The sequence below is a fragment of the Delphinapterus leucas genome, unplaced genomic scaffold, assembly GCF_059928025.1.
Source record: "Delphinapterus leucas isolate spDelLeu-1000000601 "Yukka" unplaced genomic scaffold, BTC_Dleu_Yukka2 spDelLeu_asBTCV2_sq67, whole genome shotgun sequence".
Lineage (NCBI taxonomy): Eukaryota > Metazoa > Chordata > Mammalia > Artiodactyla > Monodontidae > Delphinapterus > Delphinapterus leucas.
In genome coordinates, this window is record NW_028322276.1 from 917,630 (window position 1) to 939,331 (window position 21,702).

A 21,702-nucleotide genomic window follows, 5' to 3' on the forward strand; every position below is an offset into this window, starting at 1 on the left:
GGTCGGAGGGGGAGGACTTGGCTGTGGAGAGCAGGACATAAGCAATGGTGAGGTTTGGGTGGTGGGTGGCGCCAATGCTCAGGACCCACAGAGCTGGAATGGGCTCTGGGGGATCTGGGAGGTGGAGCTTAGGCTTAAGGAACAAAAGGGACCCACGCGTGCCTGCCACCCCTGGCCTCAGAGGGTAGGGGACCTCACCTGGCAGCCCATCAGGTTTCCAGTGCTCCAGTGGGTAGAGCAAACGCCCTCCTCTCCTCGCCTCTTCTCCTCCGGTCTGAGAGGGCCCCTCCCACCTACCTCTCCTGATCCAGCCGGCCTCCCTCCTATGCCCCCAGGGCCCATCCGGCCTGCATGGGGCTTTGGAAGTGGGGGAACAGGCTTAGGAGCTCAGCAAGCTCTCCGGCCCAAGTGGGTCAGGCGATCGCCTTCCACTCCTCTCCGGCTCTTCCCGGAGAGTCCTTCCCACCTGCCTCTCCTGACCTCCCCAGCCTCAGGGGCGCCTATGTTGTCTGGCTTACACTTCTCCTCCCCCTTCAGTCCCCGTATGTCCTACCAGTTCACTCTGGGGTTCCTCCCGTCTCCTTGGGGGTCAGAGTTCCCCACCAGCGGCCTGAAGGCGCCCTAGTGCTGAGGAGATGCTAACTCCGCATCTTCCCACACTGCCATCTTGAATCCTCCCCCTATTCTTTAAAAAAATTTACATACTCAATGACCTCTGGCAAACACTGCCACAGTCAAAAGAGATGTCTCCAAACCAAAGTTCAAACTAAATAGTTTTGTGGTTTTTGATGCCCTGTTTTTATACTCAGAATATACCTGGTAGTTTTTAATAGTAGAAGCTCATCCAGGTGGAAGCTCTATTTCAGTAACAGGGATTTGTGGTTTTTTTCTTAGATGAGAGAAGGCAGCAGGTGGATTCCCTCCCCAGAGCAGTAAAACTTGTACCTTTTGTGTCTTAGTGTTTATTCTAACCAAGATTACTGAGAGTAATGTCACCAGTTTTATATTTACCAAAAAAAGGTTTATTTCACATGGCAAAATTTCCTAAGTTTACCTGCTCTTTAGGTAAAACTCCAACATGTAGTGTTTAAAAATACTACTTTCCTAACCCAGGTCTGGCAAAATGTTCTAAAGGGCAGATAGTAAATCTTTTAGGCTTTGTCACATGACCTGTGTTGCATCTAGTCAACTCTGTTATTGCAGCAGGAAAGCAGCCACAGATAAAAGGTAAATGAATGAGCATAGCTGTGCTCCAATAAAACTTTTTTTATTTATAGACACTGAAATTTGACGGTCATATAATTCTCACGTCTCACAACTTTTTTTTTTTATATCTTAACATTTAAAATTATAAAAACCATTCTTAACTTGCAGGTCCTACCAGCACAGGCTGGGGTAGGATTTGGCGCACGGGATGCAGGATGCCATGGAATGATCTACAGAGTCACAGTGGAACCGACACTTTTTAGAGATCAGCATTCCAAAATAAACTGATTGCACTTGACACATGCCAGAAAATATTAAAACAAAACAAATACCAAATTACAAAATGTTCCCCATCAAGTCCTCCCTCAAGATGCCCCAGCTCCCCATGCACGGCCTCCTCATCTTGCCATCCCCAGCCATCGGCAGTGAGTGAAAGCTGTCCTGTCCCTTTGCCCCATGGCCTGCCGCGTGCAGGGCCCCCATTAATTCTGAGCAGCAGCTACTTGCTGGGTACAGATTGTCATCCGTCAAGTCACCAGTACCTACAGTGTCTCCCAGAGGGACATTAAGCTGCCTTTCCAGCCCCATCCCTGCACGTGGAGTCCGGCCACTGAGTCCTGCTTCTCTGATGGCTAATGGCCAGCGGAGCATGGCAGCTGTTTTGTGCTCTGTGCACCCAAATGTGGTTGAGACTGTGACCAGCTCTTGAGACTCACAGCCAAAGCTTAAGGATGACTGGTATTTCAATTCATGAACCGTCTTGTTTTGGCAGGGGACCGAACGCCTTCTACAAAATACTTTTATAGAATCGTTATTACCAGGATGGAAACCTGGGCCCGTTCATACCAGAGACAAGGATCAGAGAAGGAACGCGCGGGGTGCGGCGTGGACTTGGTGTCCCAGCAGCGGCGCCGCGCACAGCACGCAGACAGCGGAGGGGCCGGAGCGTCCCAGTCCCCCCGTTTCCTGGGCACCAGACCGGCAGCAGGCGGAGCGGGAAGTGGCAGTGTCCCTGCGACCCCAGACTTAGACGGGAGGCCGTGCTCAAAGGCTCGGGCTGCCACTGGGTCGGCAGGTCCTGGGAATGAGCGTGGGAGGACCCGGGGAAGCAGAGCCTCCCGCCCCGGATGCGGCAGCATCTTACCGGGACAGGGACCTGCCGTGGGTTCGGGGCCTCGGACATTCTTCCCCGGCCACGCTGCATTCTGCGCAGGGCATCCGGGGCGGCAGCTCCAGGAGGCGCAATGTAAAATGTCCGCAGACTCTTCGAAGGGCAGGTCCCTGCGCTTCCAGACTCGCAGCTGTGCCCCCAGGGTACCCTGACGCCCCTGCGTCTGGACATGAGGGGACAGTGCAGCCCGGCTCAGATTCCTCTGGGTTTGAGATGCTTGGACGTTGAAGGGGCTCCGAGCAAGGCCGGTTGTTGCTCCGCCCGAAGAAGCAGTCAAACTGCCCGCCCCTTGATCCCGGAGCACGGAGCCCTTCCTCTTGTCCTTCCTTCCTTCCATAGCCTCGGGGCGCCCCTACTCCTATCCCAGGAACCCGACCCAACCCCGAGCGCAGGCCCTGAGATGCTGTTGAAAGGAGGCGGTCAGCGCTGTCCGCCAACCGCAGGGGCAGCGACGTGAGCTCCGGAGGGTCTGGGCGAGTTCTGGGCAGAGAAGTGGAGGCCACCTGCGGACACCTACTCCAGGCCATGGACACCTGCCAGGAGCGTTTCCTTGCTCTCTTCCCTTGTTCCACACTGTGTGTCCTCAAATCAAAGTGGGGTTCACCATTCTTCACTCAAGACCTTTGTTTTTCCCTGTGCTTCTCCTTGACCTCAATGGTCGGGACATCACTCTGTGTTCCGAATACTCTGCTGCATTGTGTTTTGTGTTGAATGGACTCTACATGGGGACACCAGGGTGAGACTAGGTGTTAAAGAAGGTGGGGAACTTGCGCAAATAACTGAAGTGAGCAGCGTCAGCATCTCAGGGACACCCACACCCACAGCTGCACCCTGCCCACCCAGCCACCACCCCAATGTCTTGGGCTCCTCCTGCCTAAACTCCCCAGCAGGCATAGCTGTCCATTGGATTCTGTGCCTGTGTTTCCCGGGGTCCCCTCCTGGATCATCTCTGGCTGTGCAGACCCCACCAGCCCTCCCCACCTCGTCCTCCATGAAGCTGTCCTGACAGGCTGTCACCCATATAGTGTGCACGCCTTGCTTCTTGAAGGTGATAAACTAACAAAGCATTATTCTGTATCCATCTATTATGACCCAGGCTGATTACCCCCATTGTTTGATTATCTCTAACTCATATTTTAGTACTTAGCTGTATTCTAAAGTGTTGTGAAGAAAATTTTCAATTATGTAAAATAGCGTCCTTTCAAGTGACAAAGAATGGTAGAGTGGCCAGCAGAAACATGGTTCCTCAAGTTGTCCAGGCCCTAATCTCCAGTATGAAGATGTAAAGTCACCTAGCAAAATGGACTTGTGTAGGGTGATTAAGTTAAGCATCTTGAGCTGGGGAGACCCTCTTGGGTTATTTGCGGTGGTGCACTGCAAAGATCTGAAGCCATTACCTGCTGGGGGTTAGAATTCGGGATGCTGGTTGATTTGCATTTGCTTCAGAAAACAAGGGTATCAACCTGTCCCTGGACAGAGGGCTGGCCAGGCCACCCTGTCACCTTCCCCTCACAGACAGTCTCCTCTCATTCCACCTTGACTCTGCCTGTTCCCTTGCCTCATGGGGACGTCCTACATGTCACAGCCACTGCTGTTCCTCGGCCACATCAGGAAGTAGATAAGTTCTTCCTGACACTGAACATCCCTGATGACATGAGTTATGGGTCCAGCCCGGACCTCAAGGCCACGGTGATGAGCAGTTACCTGGTCAACATGGCCATATTGTCAGGGTGGGCAGAGGGAGCAAAAGTCCTTGTGACCAGGGAAGTCACACACAACACGACTTGAAGATGAGTATGGAGTGAGGTTCCATAGAGGCCCAGGATCCCGAGAGCAGACCAGACCCCAGGAGAAGATGAGTGTTCAAAGCAGATGGAGAGAAAATATGAAAACTGGGTCATGAATGGGAGCCAAAGGCAGCGATGGCACCGCAAGAGGAAAGCGAGTGAAGAAAGAGAAGAGACATGCAGAAGGGGCGGAGTACAGAGCACCTGGGGAGGGGGGATGGTGGAAGGAGTCACAGCAGAAGAGGCGAGAAGTGGAGAGAACGGGAAGAGGCCCCCGGACAGCAGAGGTCAGGCCACGGTCCCGCAGGGGACGCCGCAGCCTCAGCCTGCCTGCCGCCCACCAGTCACGGAGGGGAAAGCACTTGTGCAGCAGGACATCGTATAACATAGTAATACTACAGCCCTGGTTAATGAAATCCTCAACTAATGCCATTGCTTCAAAAATCTCACATAAATACTTTTACTTCTGTTTTTGATTTTTTATTTTTTTTGTATAAAGACCTGAGCTTTGACTGACCTCGTGCTCCATCTGATAGCTCAGCTTATAATTACAGACAGACCTGGGGTGCCTCTCAGCTCTGCCTCGTGGGAGCTGTGACTCAGGACATGTCCCTCACACCTCACCCCCTTCAAGCCTCAGTGACCTTATGTGTAAAATCGACAGGATAATATTGTCTTGATGATTAAATAAGAAATTGCCTGTAAAATTTCACAGTGTCCTGGCCATGATAGGCATACAGTGTCATCTTATTATGTCTTTTATATTTCCTGTGTGAAATTAGAGACACTTTACAAAGGGCATCCTGATGACTGGACTGGGTACAGTGATGGATATTATTTACCTCAAGGGAAGAATACCTACAACAATTATCTTCACTGGGTCTTCAGTCTTCTCCATCTTGGCCTGCACTCTTCATTCTGTCTAGTTACCCTCTCCTTCCCTCTTTCAGATGTCATCAATGTTGGTCTCTCTACAGTGTTGGCTTTGGTCTCCAGTTGTGGCCAGAGTGAAATGGCAGTCATGCACCAGGGGAACACCTGACCAAGATGAAAGTAGATGGGTGCTAGCTGTCTTGTAAACAGGGAGGTTTCAGAGCTCATTTGTGGTTGATGACATTTCTAAGACCATTTAAAAATCAAAATAGAGTAACTATGCTTCAGGCATCCATATAGAGTCGAGTGGCCATTGTCGATGTTGTTTTATATACATCCCTGCATCACTGAGAACTTGAATTTTTGGAGTTGTATCAAACTCAAGGACACCACTAGCATTTTCCAAACAATGTCTGCCAGCAGCTGCCAGTTGCAACCCTGGAATTTCAAAATCACCCTCCTTCAAAACTATGTATTGGTTTTGAACCCAAACCAATGCTTGCTTAACAAGGCTCTTATTTCTTGGCAACTTCAGTCCCACTTCTTGACACAGAATTTATGTAACCTTGCAGGTTTTTGGATTTATACACTTTCCCAATTCTGTAGTCTGCGGGAACATAGTTCAAGTGCTTCTTGGATGTGTGTCTTCTGGGCTGTAGTCCGAACAAACCCCAAATAAAAGCCTCTTTGTTTCAAGCAGGACTCTGTTCTGGGTATTTGCAGTCAACATAGGGTTGCTTTTCTCTCTGATTCCTGTGTCCTTGTCATCATTCCCCACGAGGCCAAATTTCACACTCCGTTTCCTCCCAGGACCTGTGTTGACCCTTCATTGATGAAAAAGTGCTTCAGCGGATCAATTTACCCTTAACATGTGGCTATTTTACAGATCTTTCCTTACACATATTGATACTTATGTAACTTGATTCTCTATATCTTGGCAAATCAGTTGACAGATTTTCAAAGTGTTAAAAAACAAAATTCAAGTCAGTAAATGTTAAATATCCTATTGACTCCATTCAGTGACTCTTGAATCTGGCACCACCCGGTCTAGCAGACATAAAGGAGCTCCAAGAGCTAAAGAAGACAAGAGGTTTTACAGGTGGAAGGGAGCAGAGGCAAGAGAGTTACAATAGGCAGCAGGCTGGTTGCTAATTGCAAGGATCCTTTCCTTTAGGGGATGGGAGGGGCCTTGTGGGCAGATGACCTAACTAGTGCTGACCAGGAGATTCCTAACTGGATGCTTCAAGCTTCCGTTTCTGGGAGATAAAAAATCTCTTCCTGGTTGACCTATAAGTCACATCATTGATACACATACTCTCTCTCTCTCTCTCTTCTCATTGCAGTGCAGTGTCCCTGCTTCCACCCATAAGCTCGCTGAAATTGGTGATCTCTACCCATTTAGCAGCGTGAGTGACATGCCTAGGTTGAGCCCACCTCTTGCACCACAGCCAGACATTTGCAGGAGGAACCCGTATTCTCGCCGGAGAGATGAGAATAAAAAGCTCATCCACTTACTGACGGTGAATCCTTGGTAGTCTCGCCCTTAGCTAAATCTGTTTACTATTGTTGCCCTTGCACATTTGTGCTTCCTGGTTTAAAGTGTTTTCTTCTGTGATGAACTGATTATTAAGTGTTCCATGTACTTCAACACGTGAAGGATTTTCACTTTGGTCTTGTCCTAATGATCAAGAGGTGAGAAGATTAATCAAGCCTGCCTGATATATTAAAGATTGATTCTATACAAGTTTTCTCATTATGTCTCAGCCACATAACTGAAAACAAACACAGCGAAATAAAACCACAGCTCTGGAATCACTGTTCTTGTAGTTCTATACTTAAAAATAAATCTTGTCACCAGAGCTTTCTTTCATCTATAGTTGCCGTATTTGGAATGTTTATTACCATGGTGATGGGCTGCTTTGGCTGTTTATACCAGAAGGGTCATGGCTGGAGGCTAGTCTTTTTGATCACAGTCTCAAAAGACACCCATGTTATCCTGCAAAATTGTATCCCATCTGTACCTGTAAATATCTGATTTCCCTTGGTGACTAGGTTTATACACCAGTTGTATGGGTTTGGTTTAACATCAACCTTCTAACAATAAATAAATCCATTTTTGTGTGATGTCAAATTAGGTTTCTCCAAGTTGGGAAACTGATTAATCCCTTGATCATTTCCCAAAGTAATGCTTTCCACTCTGTAAGGGCTCTCGGGACATGACCTGATCCATTGTTGGTTGAGGGTGTTTTTACATAACATGGAAGATAATGCACAATTGAAGGGATGACCTCGTGAAAGCAACTTTGTATTTGCTTACATCACTCAGATATTACAGCCATGAGAAGCCAAATTCATAGAAATAGAGAAAAGAATGGTGGTTTCCAGGTTAGGGTAAAGAGGGAGGGAGTGGTAAAAGGGAACAAGCATTCAACCATAAGATGGCTAAGGTCTGAGGATCTAATGTAAACCACGGTGACTATGGTCAATAACACTGTTTTTGGAAGTGAAATTTGCAAGAGGTTGAAACCTAAATGTTCTCTGACACACACACAAAAGTAAATATGTGAGGAGACGGATGTGTTAATTCACTAGGCGGGGGGCGAGGGGGGACGACATCTTTTCACATTTATACATATTTTAGATAAATACAGTTTATCTAAAGTACAGTTTGCATATCTTACAATTTTATGTCAATTCTACCTCAATAAATCTGAATTTTATTTTATTTTATATTATTTATTTATTTTTTTGCGGTACACGGGCCTCTCACTGCTGTGGCCTCTCCCGTTGCGGAGCACAGGTTCCGGACGCGCAGGCTCAGCGGCCATGGCTCACGGGCCCAGCCGCTCCGTGGCATGTGGGATCTTCCCGGACCTAGAGCACGAGCCCGTGTCCCCTGCATCGGCAGGCGGACTCTCAACCATTGCGCCACAAGGGAAGCCCTAAATCTGAAATTTTAAAACAGATATTGTTGCCGAACCAGGTTCACTTGCCTGATGCACAGCAAGCCAAACACTGAGACGCCAAGTTTGCAGCAGAGAAGTGTTTATTCATGAAGCAGCCAAGTGAGGAGATAGGAGAACAAATCTCAGATCCACCTCCCGGAAGGTGAGGGCTCAGGATATTTACAGGATAAAGAAGCAGGGCAACTTTAGGCATGAGGAAAGGTGGTTGGCGGTGGGGAAAAGGTGAGGTCATCAGTGTTCTCCCCAGGTATATCTGGATCACAGGCTTCTATGAGATGCATGTTCATAAATGGAGGCAGTCAGCATAATCTGAGATTGGAGGTTTAGGCCCTCTGACATCAAATGGTCACTCATCAGACCCCTGGGCAGACCCAGTTTTAGGGGTGGTGGGTCCCAACCAATCTATTTTGGATTGCACTGAACAGGAACCAACTCGAAATTCCTGGAAAACAACTTAAACCTCCCAGTTACTATAATGACCCATAGTTGGAGGCGTTATATACAGTGGTGGTTAAAGTGTTTTGTTGTATATTACCTAGGTTACGTGAAGCTTGGAGTGTATGGAATTAAAGAAAGACAGGGAAAAAAATAACTAAAGTGAGTTCAATAAACTGAGGCAGTTCTTCAACACGCTATTCCCTTATCTGTTGCTCTGTAACACAAGCTCAAGGATTTCTCTTAGTCACTACTTTCTGTTAACCCAGAAAAGGACATGGTTTCAGTGTTACATCCAGGAGAAATGGAAGGTTGATAGTGTCTAGCTCCATAACACCTAGGATTATAGGAACTGAGTCAAACATCACACGATACAAAAAGTCTGCCTTGCTGACAGTATCTGAGCAAGCTTTAGTTATTACTCATTTCTGAATTACCATGTTTCCCTGCATTGTTGGCTTAAAGCATGAGTTATGAAGAGCTGCACACTGGAAACTTCCTAGAGCGTTTGATCCTATTCTCCCAAAGTAAAATGCTGCATTTGTAGATTACCCTTTGTGGGGACTCCTTTGATTTTTTGTATGTTAGATTTTAAACAGACATAGAGAGATATCATGAAATAATTTTCTCTATTTTTCCTTTTATTATTTTCTTCAATATAACCCTCTCTTTAGTTAGTAAGAGGCACCTGTGTTGCCTCAAAAACGATTAGGTTTTTATCACAAGAATGCAAAGAGAAAGAATGGTCCGATGTTCTGCTTTTATATTTTCAAAGTAAGCTATTTAAGTCCAGGCTGGAAATAGTTGTTTTGAAAAGTAATCCCTTTCATTTGGAAGATGTGAAATTCACTGAATGAAGACAAGGCCCTAGAAAATAAGAATGAGGACACTCTGATAGAAGAGTAACACAGTGATAACCTGCCCAGCAATAGGAGGAAAGAGGAAGAGAATGAAACAGAGCACCCTGTCTCAGGAGAGGAGACAAGATTCATTCTGGCTGAGAGAGGAAAATAGGGTGGACAGAGGGCTGCTCTTGGAGGGTTTGTGGCTGGTTTACTGATGGGGGATGAGAATCGTCGTGGAGAGAAATCATCCCTCATCAGCAGGGTGTGGGCATCAGGAAAACCCACTGAGACCCGTAGACCCTCTGCTGCCAATGAGTGAGCACCGGCCACCATTGCTCATGGGCGCATTGGCTGTCCTGGTCTTTGAGGTTTCCGGTAGTGCTGGGTAACTTCTGTGCTCGTGTCTCCTGGACCATCCAGCAGAAGCCCCGACCATCCCTTCCCTGATCCTCTTTGATCCCTAACTGAAAATCCTCCCTTTTCAGTGGCCTGGAGTGTTACAAACATTCCAATGGTTTGCAAAGTCAGACACAAGATGGAAGAAGAGGAAAAAACTGGAATAAAATGTCATTAACAATTTTTTTGAACTCAAATTGTTTTAAAGAACAGAATCTCTTTTCTGAGGGGACGGGAAGTCCACTGTGGCAGGTGAGGCCCAATGGCGGCTGGGCACTCAGCAGAAGGACTCTCTGAAGGAGGGCATGGGATCCATATGAAGGCTGGAAAGAGTCCATGACTGACGGTGGGAAGTGAAAGTGAGAAGTGAGAGCTGCTGGGACAGGATAGGGCTCTGCTCCCCTCTGGGCACCTCTTCCCTTCCAGGCAGCTGCTGTGCACAGACGTCGGGCTTCAGGATAAAGACTCTCGGGGGAGCGAGGCTTGGCAGTAGGTGTTTCCAGGGAGGGGTTCCACGGCTTTCTCCCAGCATTAGTGGCGGGTGCTCTTGTCCTAATCCTGTCAGGTCGCCTGTGGTGCTTTTGCTGGAGGGACATTCTGCCTGAACTGATGGCTGAGGCCTGAGCCCTCTTATGGAGACTGGGGAGAGGGCTGGTCTGTGCTGGGAAGAAGCAGACCCTTCTGGGAAACTAAGAAAACTGGGGATAGGCGGGGCGTGAAGAAATGATTCTATTCCACACCCTTTGGGACGGGAAGAGAGTCACCTAACGGACAGAATGTATCTGGATGGGCTCACAAGTTTACTCGGGAAGGATGCCATGAGAACAATTTTTATGTTTAGTCTTTAAACTAAACGGGAGTGTCTGGGCTGTTGGGCCTGAGAAGGAGCCCCAGATATGAGTCACTTGGGGTCCAGGTTTGTGCTTGAGTTGCTGCTGAGCCGGTGGGGATCGCCCTGTGTGGACAATCCCTTATTAAGCCGGCACAACACATGCAATGTGCCTGCAAACAGGCGGGGGGACACTTGACGCTCAGGAGGCATCAGGTTAATGAAGGAAGAGCCCCCAGTGCCTGTCTTTGGCTGAGAGAGGACAGCGGTGACACTCATCCAAGTGCAAATACATACATCCTGTCACACAGTACTTTGGTGTCGCTTCTCTGTACTGTACTCTATCTTAACTTCTTTCTTTAGATTTTATTTTTTGTTAAACAGAAATATGGAGATTAAGGAAAAACAGGGATAAGTGGGGTAGGTACAGTTGGCCCATGCTCCACTTTCTGAAAAAAGAAATCAAACTAGGCCAGTGCCTGAGATGACATTTGGAATACCTGTTATAACCACCATTAAATATCTAGCTTCCACGAACTGAAAGTGACCTCTGTCCCACATGTGCACGTTATGGCTGGTGGTCTGGCTCGCGTGGGACCCAGGTAACGGCAACAGGAAGAGCAGGAATGGAACCATGAGAGTGGATGCCCACGTGGGCCTTTTAGCTGCAACACCGTGAGCCTCCGAGGACTTTGTGAATAGGTTCCATTTTGATTGCCATTGCTGGCCTGAGACATAGTGTGAACTGTAGTTTATGGATGGGTGAGTGGACATGTGAAAGGCAGTTCAAGGGCAACTCTAACAGAAGCATCATCTATGTGCAGATCCAGGAGAGAAACCAGGTATTTCAGACTCTTTCAGAAGCCTGTATTAGCCACTTGGATGCCTGATATATTAGGGCTGCTCCGCTGACTTTAAACCCAGCTTCACCCACCCTCATATCTTGGCATTTATAAGTGAGGAGGTGGTAAGAGGCATGTGGGTGGTGACTTCAATTGTTATTTAGAGAGCGGCCTCTATGGCTGCCATGGTTAGGTGCAGCTACGCAGTACAGATCATTTTTCTTCCTAATATGTCTTCTGATTCCTTTTTACTATACTGGTTTCCACAAGCCTAATATTTCACAGCATACGGTGTTTTACCACAAGCCTCCAAAGATCACCTCCTTCAGAGGTACCTCCTGCTTCTGCACCATTGCTGCTGCTCTGAGACTGTCCCCTGCCGCATGGCCCTTTCCAAGCGCTTTCCTTTTGGCGCTTTCACAGCTCATGCTCAGACCTGCAAATGTCAATTTTTCTCACTCTCTCATGGTTAAATCTCTGACCATCACATAAGAGACCTCTTCTCACTATTTCCCACTCATGGCAGCCTAAAGCTGCTGAGTGGGAAGCCCTCTGATGGAGTGTGTCAATAACCACCACCAGCGCCCAGCACACTGGCTTCCTTTCCTTCCGGTCTCTACCAGACACTCAGATCTGCTGGGGGCTCCGGATGTCGAGCAGGGAAGTGGACTGTTTGTGCATAGACACTGGGAGGGTACATGCTTCACTTTTGGATTTAAAAAAATGTAATATGGAGTGATTCTAATTCAACTAGCCACTATACATCTTCATATACAGAATTTCAGACTTCTTCAATGTAAATCTACATCAGTGGTACAGCCTAATCCAAAAGGGAAGTTAAGAGGTACCCCTCTCCAATCCACTCCCAGATTAAAGATGTTTTGATCAAAATCAAGACAAGAACACTCTTGTTCCTTTACCAAACAGAGTCTGTGCGTCTGATGCACAGCAAAGCAAAGCCTGAGACACTGATGTTTGCAGCAATGAAAGGCTTTGTTCACAAGACAGCCAAGAGAGGCAACGAGAGAACAAGTCTCAGATCCCCCTCCTTGAAGGCCAGGGACTTGAGATATTTGCGGGATAAAGGAGCTGGGTGGCCTTAGGCCTGGAGAAAGGCGACAGGAAGTAGGGAAAAGTGAGGTAATTAGTGTTCTGCAGAGACATATCTGAGCAACGTGCTTCCTTGTGGGAGGTACGTTCAAATGTGGAGGCACTTAGCATGGTCTGAGGGTGGAATTTCTGGTCCTCTGACCTGAAACTGTCATTCATGGGACACCTGCACACGCCCAGGTTTGGGGGCAGTGGTCCCAACAAGTCTTTTCTAGCTCAAACTTGAGTTAGACAAAGCTGACTCCAAGTTCCTGAAAGTAACTGGGGCCACATCTTTCATCTCGGTGTGCATCTTGGAGGGTATGCAAATTGCCACAAAATAGTTAAAGTGAGCTTGCTCAGTGAAGGCAGGCTACAAGCAGAGGGATGTTTAACAAGCTTTGACACAAGATCAAGAAATCTGCTGGGCGCCAGTTTCTGTTAACCACACAGGGCTCAGTTTCAATCCTTTTCTAGCAAGTGAAGACAAACTGTAATAAGCTCATCATGGTGTGATTCCCCTCACTTGGATTGCTTCCCTTTCAGTCTTCTGTTTTCCCCGATCTTTGGTGTCACTCAGCGCTGACATGATGAACAGGATCCCTGCACCTTAAACTTCTGGCCAGATCGTGAGAGGGGCAGAAGACAGGTGTGATTATGTGGACAGCCTAGGCCATCCTGTTGGCTAAGGGGAGACTCGATTGCTTCCCTAGATTCATCTGTGTGCACTCCTTGCCTCAGAGCACTGGGACATATGGGGACACGATCTAAGGTGAGCATAATATAAAGGTACCCAGGGACAGTTCACTTGATCTTTCACACAGACTTGAAGGCAGAGAGGAGACAGGAGCCTTGTAGCTTTTCTGCTCAATTAGGCAGATTCTCCCAGGGTGGACGTTTCCCTGGAATTCATGATAATGGCAAGTGTCTGATTCATAGATTTAAAATTTCGAGTTCTTCCCTTTCTTGAATACTGATTATTTGTTGGAAGTAAGAGAATATGAAAAACTATTTTACACATCCCTGGATATCACACACATCCCCAAAGCAAAATTTATTGCTGAGCCTAAAAATGGACTGAAGCAAAACTAGACTCACTAATCGTGATCACCCTTTCCATTGTTCTGCCATAGATTTCCTGCTTCAGGCTCTCTCCTAGCAGGAGCCATAGTGATACAATAATATAAATGATGTAGTTTCACACACATGGATTTTTCTGCTATAGAATAAACAATCATGTTTTAATCTATTCATAACCAAATTTGTTCTGAAGGGGAATTAACAATGGTCGGTTTTGTGTATATTTACACCTTTACTTATGAGCCTCCTGTGACACGAAGACTCTTGACTCTGCAATGTTAGCAGCCACGTGGCTCACGTCCCCACTGTACTGCAAGCTCTTTGCGGGCACACGGATATGTATCATCTTTGCATTCCTCATGTTATCTGGGTTGGGACTTCACCATATGCACAAACAGGCAGAGGAATTTCTAAGGCCAGTTCAGCTGAGAGATGAAGATAAGAAATACTGGATCATGCACCAACCTGCATCACTGGAATCAGAGGAAGTGGGTTAAGGAGATGGCATGGAAGTAGAGAAAGAGGATCTGGAGAATGACCCAAACCTTCCTGAGGGCAGGAGGGTCAGTGAGCTAAATCCCTTTTGTTGCTCCTGGGGCAAGTCATCTGTGCAAAGGGACCATGAAAGACCACTCACAGAGCTGGTGAATGGTCACTTACCAGATGCGTAAACAAGAAAATCAATATTTATTGCCCACACTGGACATTTTCGATAAATAAAGCTGTATATTTTGCTTGAGTGGCAGGGTTTTACCAAGGCAGAGCTGTAAGATATATAAGAATGTCATTTTTGAGGTAGTTTTACTTCACTTATACTGTTTGTTACATAATAATAGTAGCTACCCAGGTTATTGTACTATGATAGGCTATCTGGTCACCCCCAGCTCTGACTTTCTCTTCTTCTGTGACACAGGACACATTAACTTAACCTCTCAAAGTCTGAATTTCCTCATTTTAAAGCATTGGTGGTATGACCTAATCCACAGGACTATAGAGAAGATTAGAGGGGATCATGGATATGAGATATTTACCATGTGGCCTAGAAGGGTAATTTCTCTACACACACAGACCACTATCATTATAGAAAAAAAAAATTAGGAAGAGGCAAAGTGGTGGAATTTTGGAGAGATAGTTTCAGACCTGGATTTTAGGACCACAGATAATCCTTAAGAATTTTTCCTTCAAAATATCATTTAATTCCCTCCTGCAAAACTGCATTATTTTTCCTAATAATATTCCAACACACTCATAACCACTCTGCTTCCTTCCTCTCTGTCCTGATTCAATCTACCCCTCACATGGCTATGAGGCTGTTCTTCTGAACCATGAGGTTGATCATACTGCCCCCCTGCTGCAGACACTGAGGCCCAGAGAACAGTCTGATGCTCGCTGGCTGTCTAAGGCTCCCTGTCTCTCAGGCTTCTCATGACCACCCTGCTTACCCGGGGACTCACTGTGACCAATTATTCCATTGTGCAGAATTCTTTCCACAATGACTCTCTTCTCAAGAGATTCGTTCTGCCTTTCACACTCTCTCCATTCCTCTACAGTGTCCCTTACTCATCAAGTCTCAATTAAACTATAACTTCTTTTTTTTTAAACTATCACTTCTTCCAACACTTTCATCACCTCCCTGACCCTTGACAAAATTAATCACTGTCCTCTGTGCTTCATTTCATACCCTATTCTACATTGTGTTACTGGTATTTGTCTTTCCCCTACTAGGGTGTGAATTCCTTCAGAATCAAAACCATTTTATATTATATTGACCTTAGAATTTCTCAGTGACTAACATAAAATTCTTGCTTATGCTCAGGCAAAAATTAGTTGAATTGAAACTTAACCTCCGTGGAATTCAGATTTTTTCCCCCAACCATAAAGTGAGGATGTTGATCTAATTTCACTTTGAAATTAAAAGATATTCTAAATAATGTCCCAAGCATTATAAATTGTGAAATGATTTTAGTGATAAAAAAAAGGCAAAGTAAAATAATTCAAAGCTAGTTACTATAGATGTAGCAGAACGCTTTCCAGGGGACAGTGGCTCTCAAGTGGGGTGAATGGCGGCTCTGAATTAAGTTTTGCCTAAACGCCACATCCTAGCCCTGTGTCCACAATGAGGACTCAGACTGTCCTTGCATAGTTGATGACTCTGTAGACAGGAAGTGATCAAAAGAATCATGGTTGCTGAGACTCTGACAGAGTCCCCCATAGGAAATTAGTGTGATTTCATGGAACAGTCCTGGGAACAAGGCCAAAGCCCAGAGGTGTTCAGTGGCTCTAGACAAACCTGGTGGCAGTTAATTGACATGAGGCTGACCCAAACAATCTAAATGTGAAGTGGGAATAAAGCTAGCAGTAATGCCGGGGGACCCTCTAATACAGGCAAAAAAAGGCAAGGGAAAAATATTTTTAGTTCAGCAGGAAAAGAAAAGTCCTAGAGGCTTGTCATTTTGTGAGACACGACACAGAAAAACATCGTGGACCTAGTGACAATGTGGAAGTGAGCGTGATGTTCAAATAAGAGCCGGGAAGAAACTAGGGAGCGATTTAGAGGCCGCGGTGACCCGTGTGGTCAGTGCAGAAACTTGAGTTCCAGATATAGATGATGCCGGTGGTAAATGAAGCAGCAGGAGCTGAACCGGCAGCTCTGAGCAGCCTCCCTGTGTGACAGGCTCACCAGCCCCAGAAGCACGTGAGGCAGCAGGAGGAATTGCTGGGGAGGGGGGCCTGGAGCAGCGTGACAGGAGCAGTGAGAACCGTGTCCGGAGGGGGAGTGGGGGGCTCACGGGTCAGGGCAGAGTTCAGCCCACGGACCATGAGAGCTGAGAGCCTCTGCTGGGCATGGCTACTGCACTTGAGAGCTGGGAGGATCAGTACAAACTTACTGTTTTATTACTTTATTATTGCAGAGGTAAGGCCCAGACAACCTTCAGATTACATTCATAAACTCAAAATATTTTTGAATAAAATTTGTCTAGTTTTACAAATTTCCTCAGGGTAATTCAATTAATGCCTCAAAAATAAATATACTTATTAAAGTTTTTTTTCTCATACAATTGCACTAAAACATACAAACTGATCTTTTCAGTTTTAGCCTGAGTCTCCAAGGTGTTCTTTCAGTAAGTGACATCAATGTGAATTTTGAGTCTCTTTATTAAAATTTTGGAAAGAATAAGAATATCTAAAAAAAGTACTTAGTATTTAAGCTCCAGCAATTTAGACTTTCTTCCAATGCAGAGGCAAGGGCTGTGGTTCTCAGCTCGACGTGCAATTTAAAAATCTCAGGCAAATTTTAAATATGCGGCCATCCAGTCCCACTGCTGCAGATTCTGCTCTACTGTGACGTAATTTTTTCGTCTGTGACGTAATTTTTTCATCTTCCTGGGTGATTCTAATGGTAAGACAAAGGTAATTGTCACTAAGCTTGGGGCTAGAGGGTCAGAAAAGTGCAGAGGATCTCAATTTGAGAAAGTATATTTCTCACCTGTGCTCTGCCCGTTCCCATCTCCTAAACATGAAAACACAGGTGCACACATATCCCTAGTGCCCACCAAGAATCCCTTCGCCAGACTTTACTGTATTTGAGCATCTACATTTCAACAACAATGCTAGCTTCGGAAGGTTTTCTCTAACTTCTCTCTCCTCTCATCCTCTGCTAGCTTCCTCTCCTGGTGTCCCCTCCCGATTTCTACCGGAGCCCAGGGCTGTGGCCACTCTACTCGGGATCCCACTCCGTGTCTAACATGGGACCTGCCCAGACAAAATCTTAAATACTAGTTGAATTGAGGCTGTTTGTGGTATCTTACTAGCAGCTTTTTCTGCATGCTGGGAGGGCAAGGTTCTCATTTTCTGATTCACTCTTTCACCAACCCCCCAGGTTTCAGTCTCAGAGTGTTGTGTTCTCTTGCATATGGGCAGATATATTTTCCTTATTCTTTTCCTTAATTTTGTTTCTCTGTCTCTCTCTTTTAGGAATAGAAAATAAGCGTTCAAACAGACACATGAGGATAATATCATGAATATGAGAGGATGCAATATCCACAGATCCTAGATAACACCCCGCCCCATGGGGCTCCTGCCCATCTCTGCCGCCCCCCTTGTGAACCTCTCCCCATCGCTCCCTGCATCTGATGATGCCAACCTCCTCTCAGACCCTAGAACACACCGGGCTCTTTCCAACCTCTGCCCCTGTCCTTTCTGCCTGGAATACTCTTCATCTTTCTCATCACCTGCACATCCTACAAGTCTCACACTTATCTCATCCCCTCAAGGAGAACTTCCCGACACCCGTTCACGGGGAAGGGAGGCTAATTACCTGAGGACAGGAGTCAGGAAGAGCTCTCTGCGTGATAGTCGTGCAGATCCTCCCTCCATCCCAGTGCCTGACAAGGTTTTGATTCAAAATTGATATTATTTGAATGGATAAAATAAAAGGCTTATGTGATTTTTTCATAATATTAGTCCTTAGAGGCATAGAGGCAAACATGAACCCAGGTAAAATGTAAGGGATTTTTGCAAGGTTATCCTTAGTGTGCTAAAAATCCCAACCATCAGGGGCTTTGCTAATCCTCAACCTAATCCTCTCTTGTATCAGTAAACAAAGGGAAATAACACAAATAAAGTTTATCAATAATTTGGAGTAAAGAAAAGTAAGCGAGTGATCTGTGCTCTGTTATTTCTTAATACTAATTGAAAATGCTCGCATTGGGAACACTGATTGACAAGATGAGGAACTGAAATTTCATTAACTTATTGTAAATGTTAAGGTTATCCTCATTTGGAGATAATGATACCCAGAAGGTAAATAGGATTTTGTAATGTTAAAACATTAAATATTTAATGGTTACCTTATGAATTAGTTAATAAATAACTTAGTTGGCACGTGTACTTATATTTTATATTAATTGAATGTTCATAAGCATTATTTATAATAATTTCCTGAGAAATCTTATAAATCTTTAGCTGTGAGAGCATCAGAAGAAAGGGCTTGGAAAGGGCCAGGGAGCAGGGAGCAGCCTCAGGTGGCACCAATGATGAGGCAGCAGGAGGCCGCTTGAAAGAGAGGGAACCTTTGCAGCTGGTGGTAAAGGCACAGGCTGAAGCTGCTGAGGCCTGTGACGACCAAGATAATCATGAGGAAGCAGAAGACAGAGCAGGAAGGAAAGGGCGAGTTGTGTTGTGGAGCTGTACGTCCCTGTGGCAGCAGTAAGGGCGCTCTCTAAATAAGCATCCAACTCACCAGGCAAATGCCTCTCCTCCACGTCCCCACTTATGAGACCAGCAGATATTAGGGGGGGAGGCTGGGTTGAAAGTCTACGTGGTGGTGCTAACATATCAGGCATCCAAGTGGCTAATACCTGCTTTTGAAAGAGCCAACAATGATCTGCTTTCTCTTTCTGGATCTGTCAACAGCCAATGATACTTCTGTGTACTGTTGACCTTGGACTCATCTTTCACATGTCCATTCACCCATCAATAAAGTACAGTTCACATTGTGTCTCAGGCCAGCAATGACACTTAAAGTGTAACCCACTGACAAAATTCCCGGAGAGTCATGGCGTTGAAACAAGAAATTCCACCTGGTCATCCACCCTCATGATTCCATTCCTGCTCTTCCTGCTGCCGTTACGTGGGTCACAAATGAGCCAGTTCACTTGTCTTAATTTGCATACGTGGGATGGAGGTCACTTTCAGTGCAGAGAAATTATATTTAATGGTAGTTATGAGAGGTGTTCAAATTTCCTCTCAACCATTGGCCAAGATGTAACTTTGGATTTCAGAAAGGAAGTGGAGCAGGGCCAAGAGGTGCCCACCCACTTATGCCTGATTTTCTTTGGTGATATGCAGTCTTTTACCAAGAATGACATCTAAAGAAAGAAGTTAAGATAGAATGTAGGGCTTCCCTGGTGGCTCAGTGGTTAAGAATCTGCCTGCCAATGCAGGGAATACGGGTTCGAGCCCTGGCCCGGGAAGATCCCACATGTTGCAGAACAACTAAACCCGTGTGCCACAATTACTGAGCCTGTGCTCTAGAGCCCACGAGCCACAGCTACTGAAGCCCGTGTGCCACAACTACTGAAGCCCACGCGCCTAGAGCCCGTGCTCCACAACAAGAGAAGCCACCACAATGAGAAGCCTGCACACTACAATGAAGAGTAACCCCTGCTCGTTGCAACGAGAGAAAAGCCCACGTGCAGAAATGAAGACCCAAAAAGCAGCCAAAAATAAAAAATAAATAAAAATTAAAAAGAAAAAAAAAGGTAGAGTGCAGCACAGTGAAGTGACACCAAAGGACAAAGTATCCATCCCAATGTCACAGACTTTCGGCATCTGCCCTTGGAGGAGTGTCACCACTGTCACCTCTCAGCCAAAGGCAGGCGTTAGAGGCTCTTTGTCAATAACCCAGAGCTTCCTGTGAGGAGCTCCCACTCCTTGCTCCAGCTGCGGGTTCTCATTCACCCTTGATGTGGGTCCGAGGGCCTCACTCAGAGTAGCTCCACAGGTAAGTTCTAAGACACCACAGCCCTCATTAGCCACTGCAGGACTTCCCTTCCCTTCTGGAACCAGGTTCAGTTCCTCAAAAAACATTGAGTCCAAAAAATATTTTTTTAATTATTTTTTATTGGAGTATAGTTGATTTACAATGTTGTGTTAGTTTCAGGTGTACTGCGAAGTGAATCAGTTATACATTCACATATATCACTCTTTTTTAGATTCGTTTCCCTTATAGCTCATTACAGAGTATTGAGTAGGGTCTCCGTGCTATATAGTAGGTCCTTATTAGTTATCTATTTTATATACAGTAGTACGTATATGTCAATCTCAATCTCCCAATTTATCCCTCCCCCCTTCCTCCTTGGTAAGCATAAGTTTGTTTTCTACATCTGTGACTCTATTTCTGTTTTGTAAATGCGTTTATTTGTCAAATATTTTTTCCGGTTCCACATATAAGCGATATCATATGATATTTGTCTTTCTTTGTCTGACTTACTTCGCTCAGTATGACAATCTCTAGGTCCATCCACGTGACTGCAAATGGCATTATTTCATTCTGTTTTAAGGTTGAGACCTATTCTATTGTATCTATGTACGACATCTTCTATATCCATTCCTCCACTGATGGACATTTAGGTTGCTTCAATGTCTTGGCTATTGTGAATAGTGCTGTAAGGAACATTGGAGTACATGTATCTTTTCGAATTATGGTTTCCTCCCACATATGCCCAGGATTGGGATTCCTGGATCATATAGTAGCTCTCTTTTTAGTTTTTTAAGGAAACTTCATAGTGTTTCCATAAGGCTGTACAAATTTACATTCCCAGCAAAAGTTTAGGAGGGTTCCCTTTTCTCCACACCCTCTCCAGTACTTACCTTTGGAGATTTTTTGATGATAGCCATTCTGACTCATGTGAGGTGATACCTGCTTGTAGTTTTGATTTGCATTTCTCTAATAATTAGTGATGTTGAGCCACATCTTTACATGTGCCTCCTGGCCATCTGTATGTCTTCTTTGCAGAAATGTCTATTTAGATCTTCTGCCCATTTTTTGATTAGAGTTAATATTTTTAAATGATTTTTCCATTTAACTTTTAAAAAATTCTTCTTCTAAAAATCTTGTGTCTGACTCTGTGAGACTTTTGGAATGTTTGCAGCACTCCAGGCCATGGAAAAGGGGGAGATTCCAATTAAGACTCATAGATCTCGAGGAACAGGTGGACATCACTTCTGATGGGCAGTCCCTGGAGACATAAAGGAAGCATTTAACCATGAGAACCAAGAAAAGAAAAAGGAAAAGAAAAGGAGAGCAGGCAATGCACCCCTAAGCAGCGATGCCAGCTTCTCAGTACTCAGCAGCAGGGCATCTGCAGGCCTTTACGGGCTTCCTGATGCCCCTACCCTGCTGGTGAGTGATGCTGCATCTCCACTATGTTTCTGATCCACCGTCAGCAAACCCAGGCCAGGTCTCCTCATCCCCGAACCTATAAATACCTCCAAGATGAGCTGTCAGTCCAGCTTCTTCTCCTCTCTCAGCCAGAATGAATCTGGTCTCCTCTCCCGGGACAGGGTTGTCTGTGTCATTCTCTGTCCTCTTTCCTCCTACTGCTGGACAGGTTATCACTGTGCTACTCTTCTGTCAGAGTCTTTCTCATTTGTATTTTCTAGGACCTTGTCTTCATTCA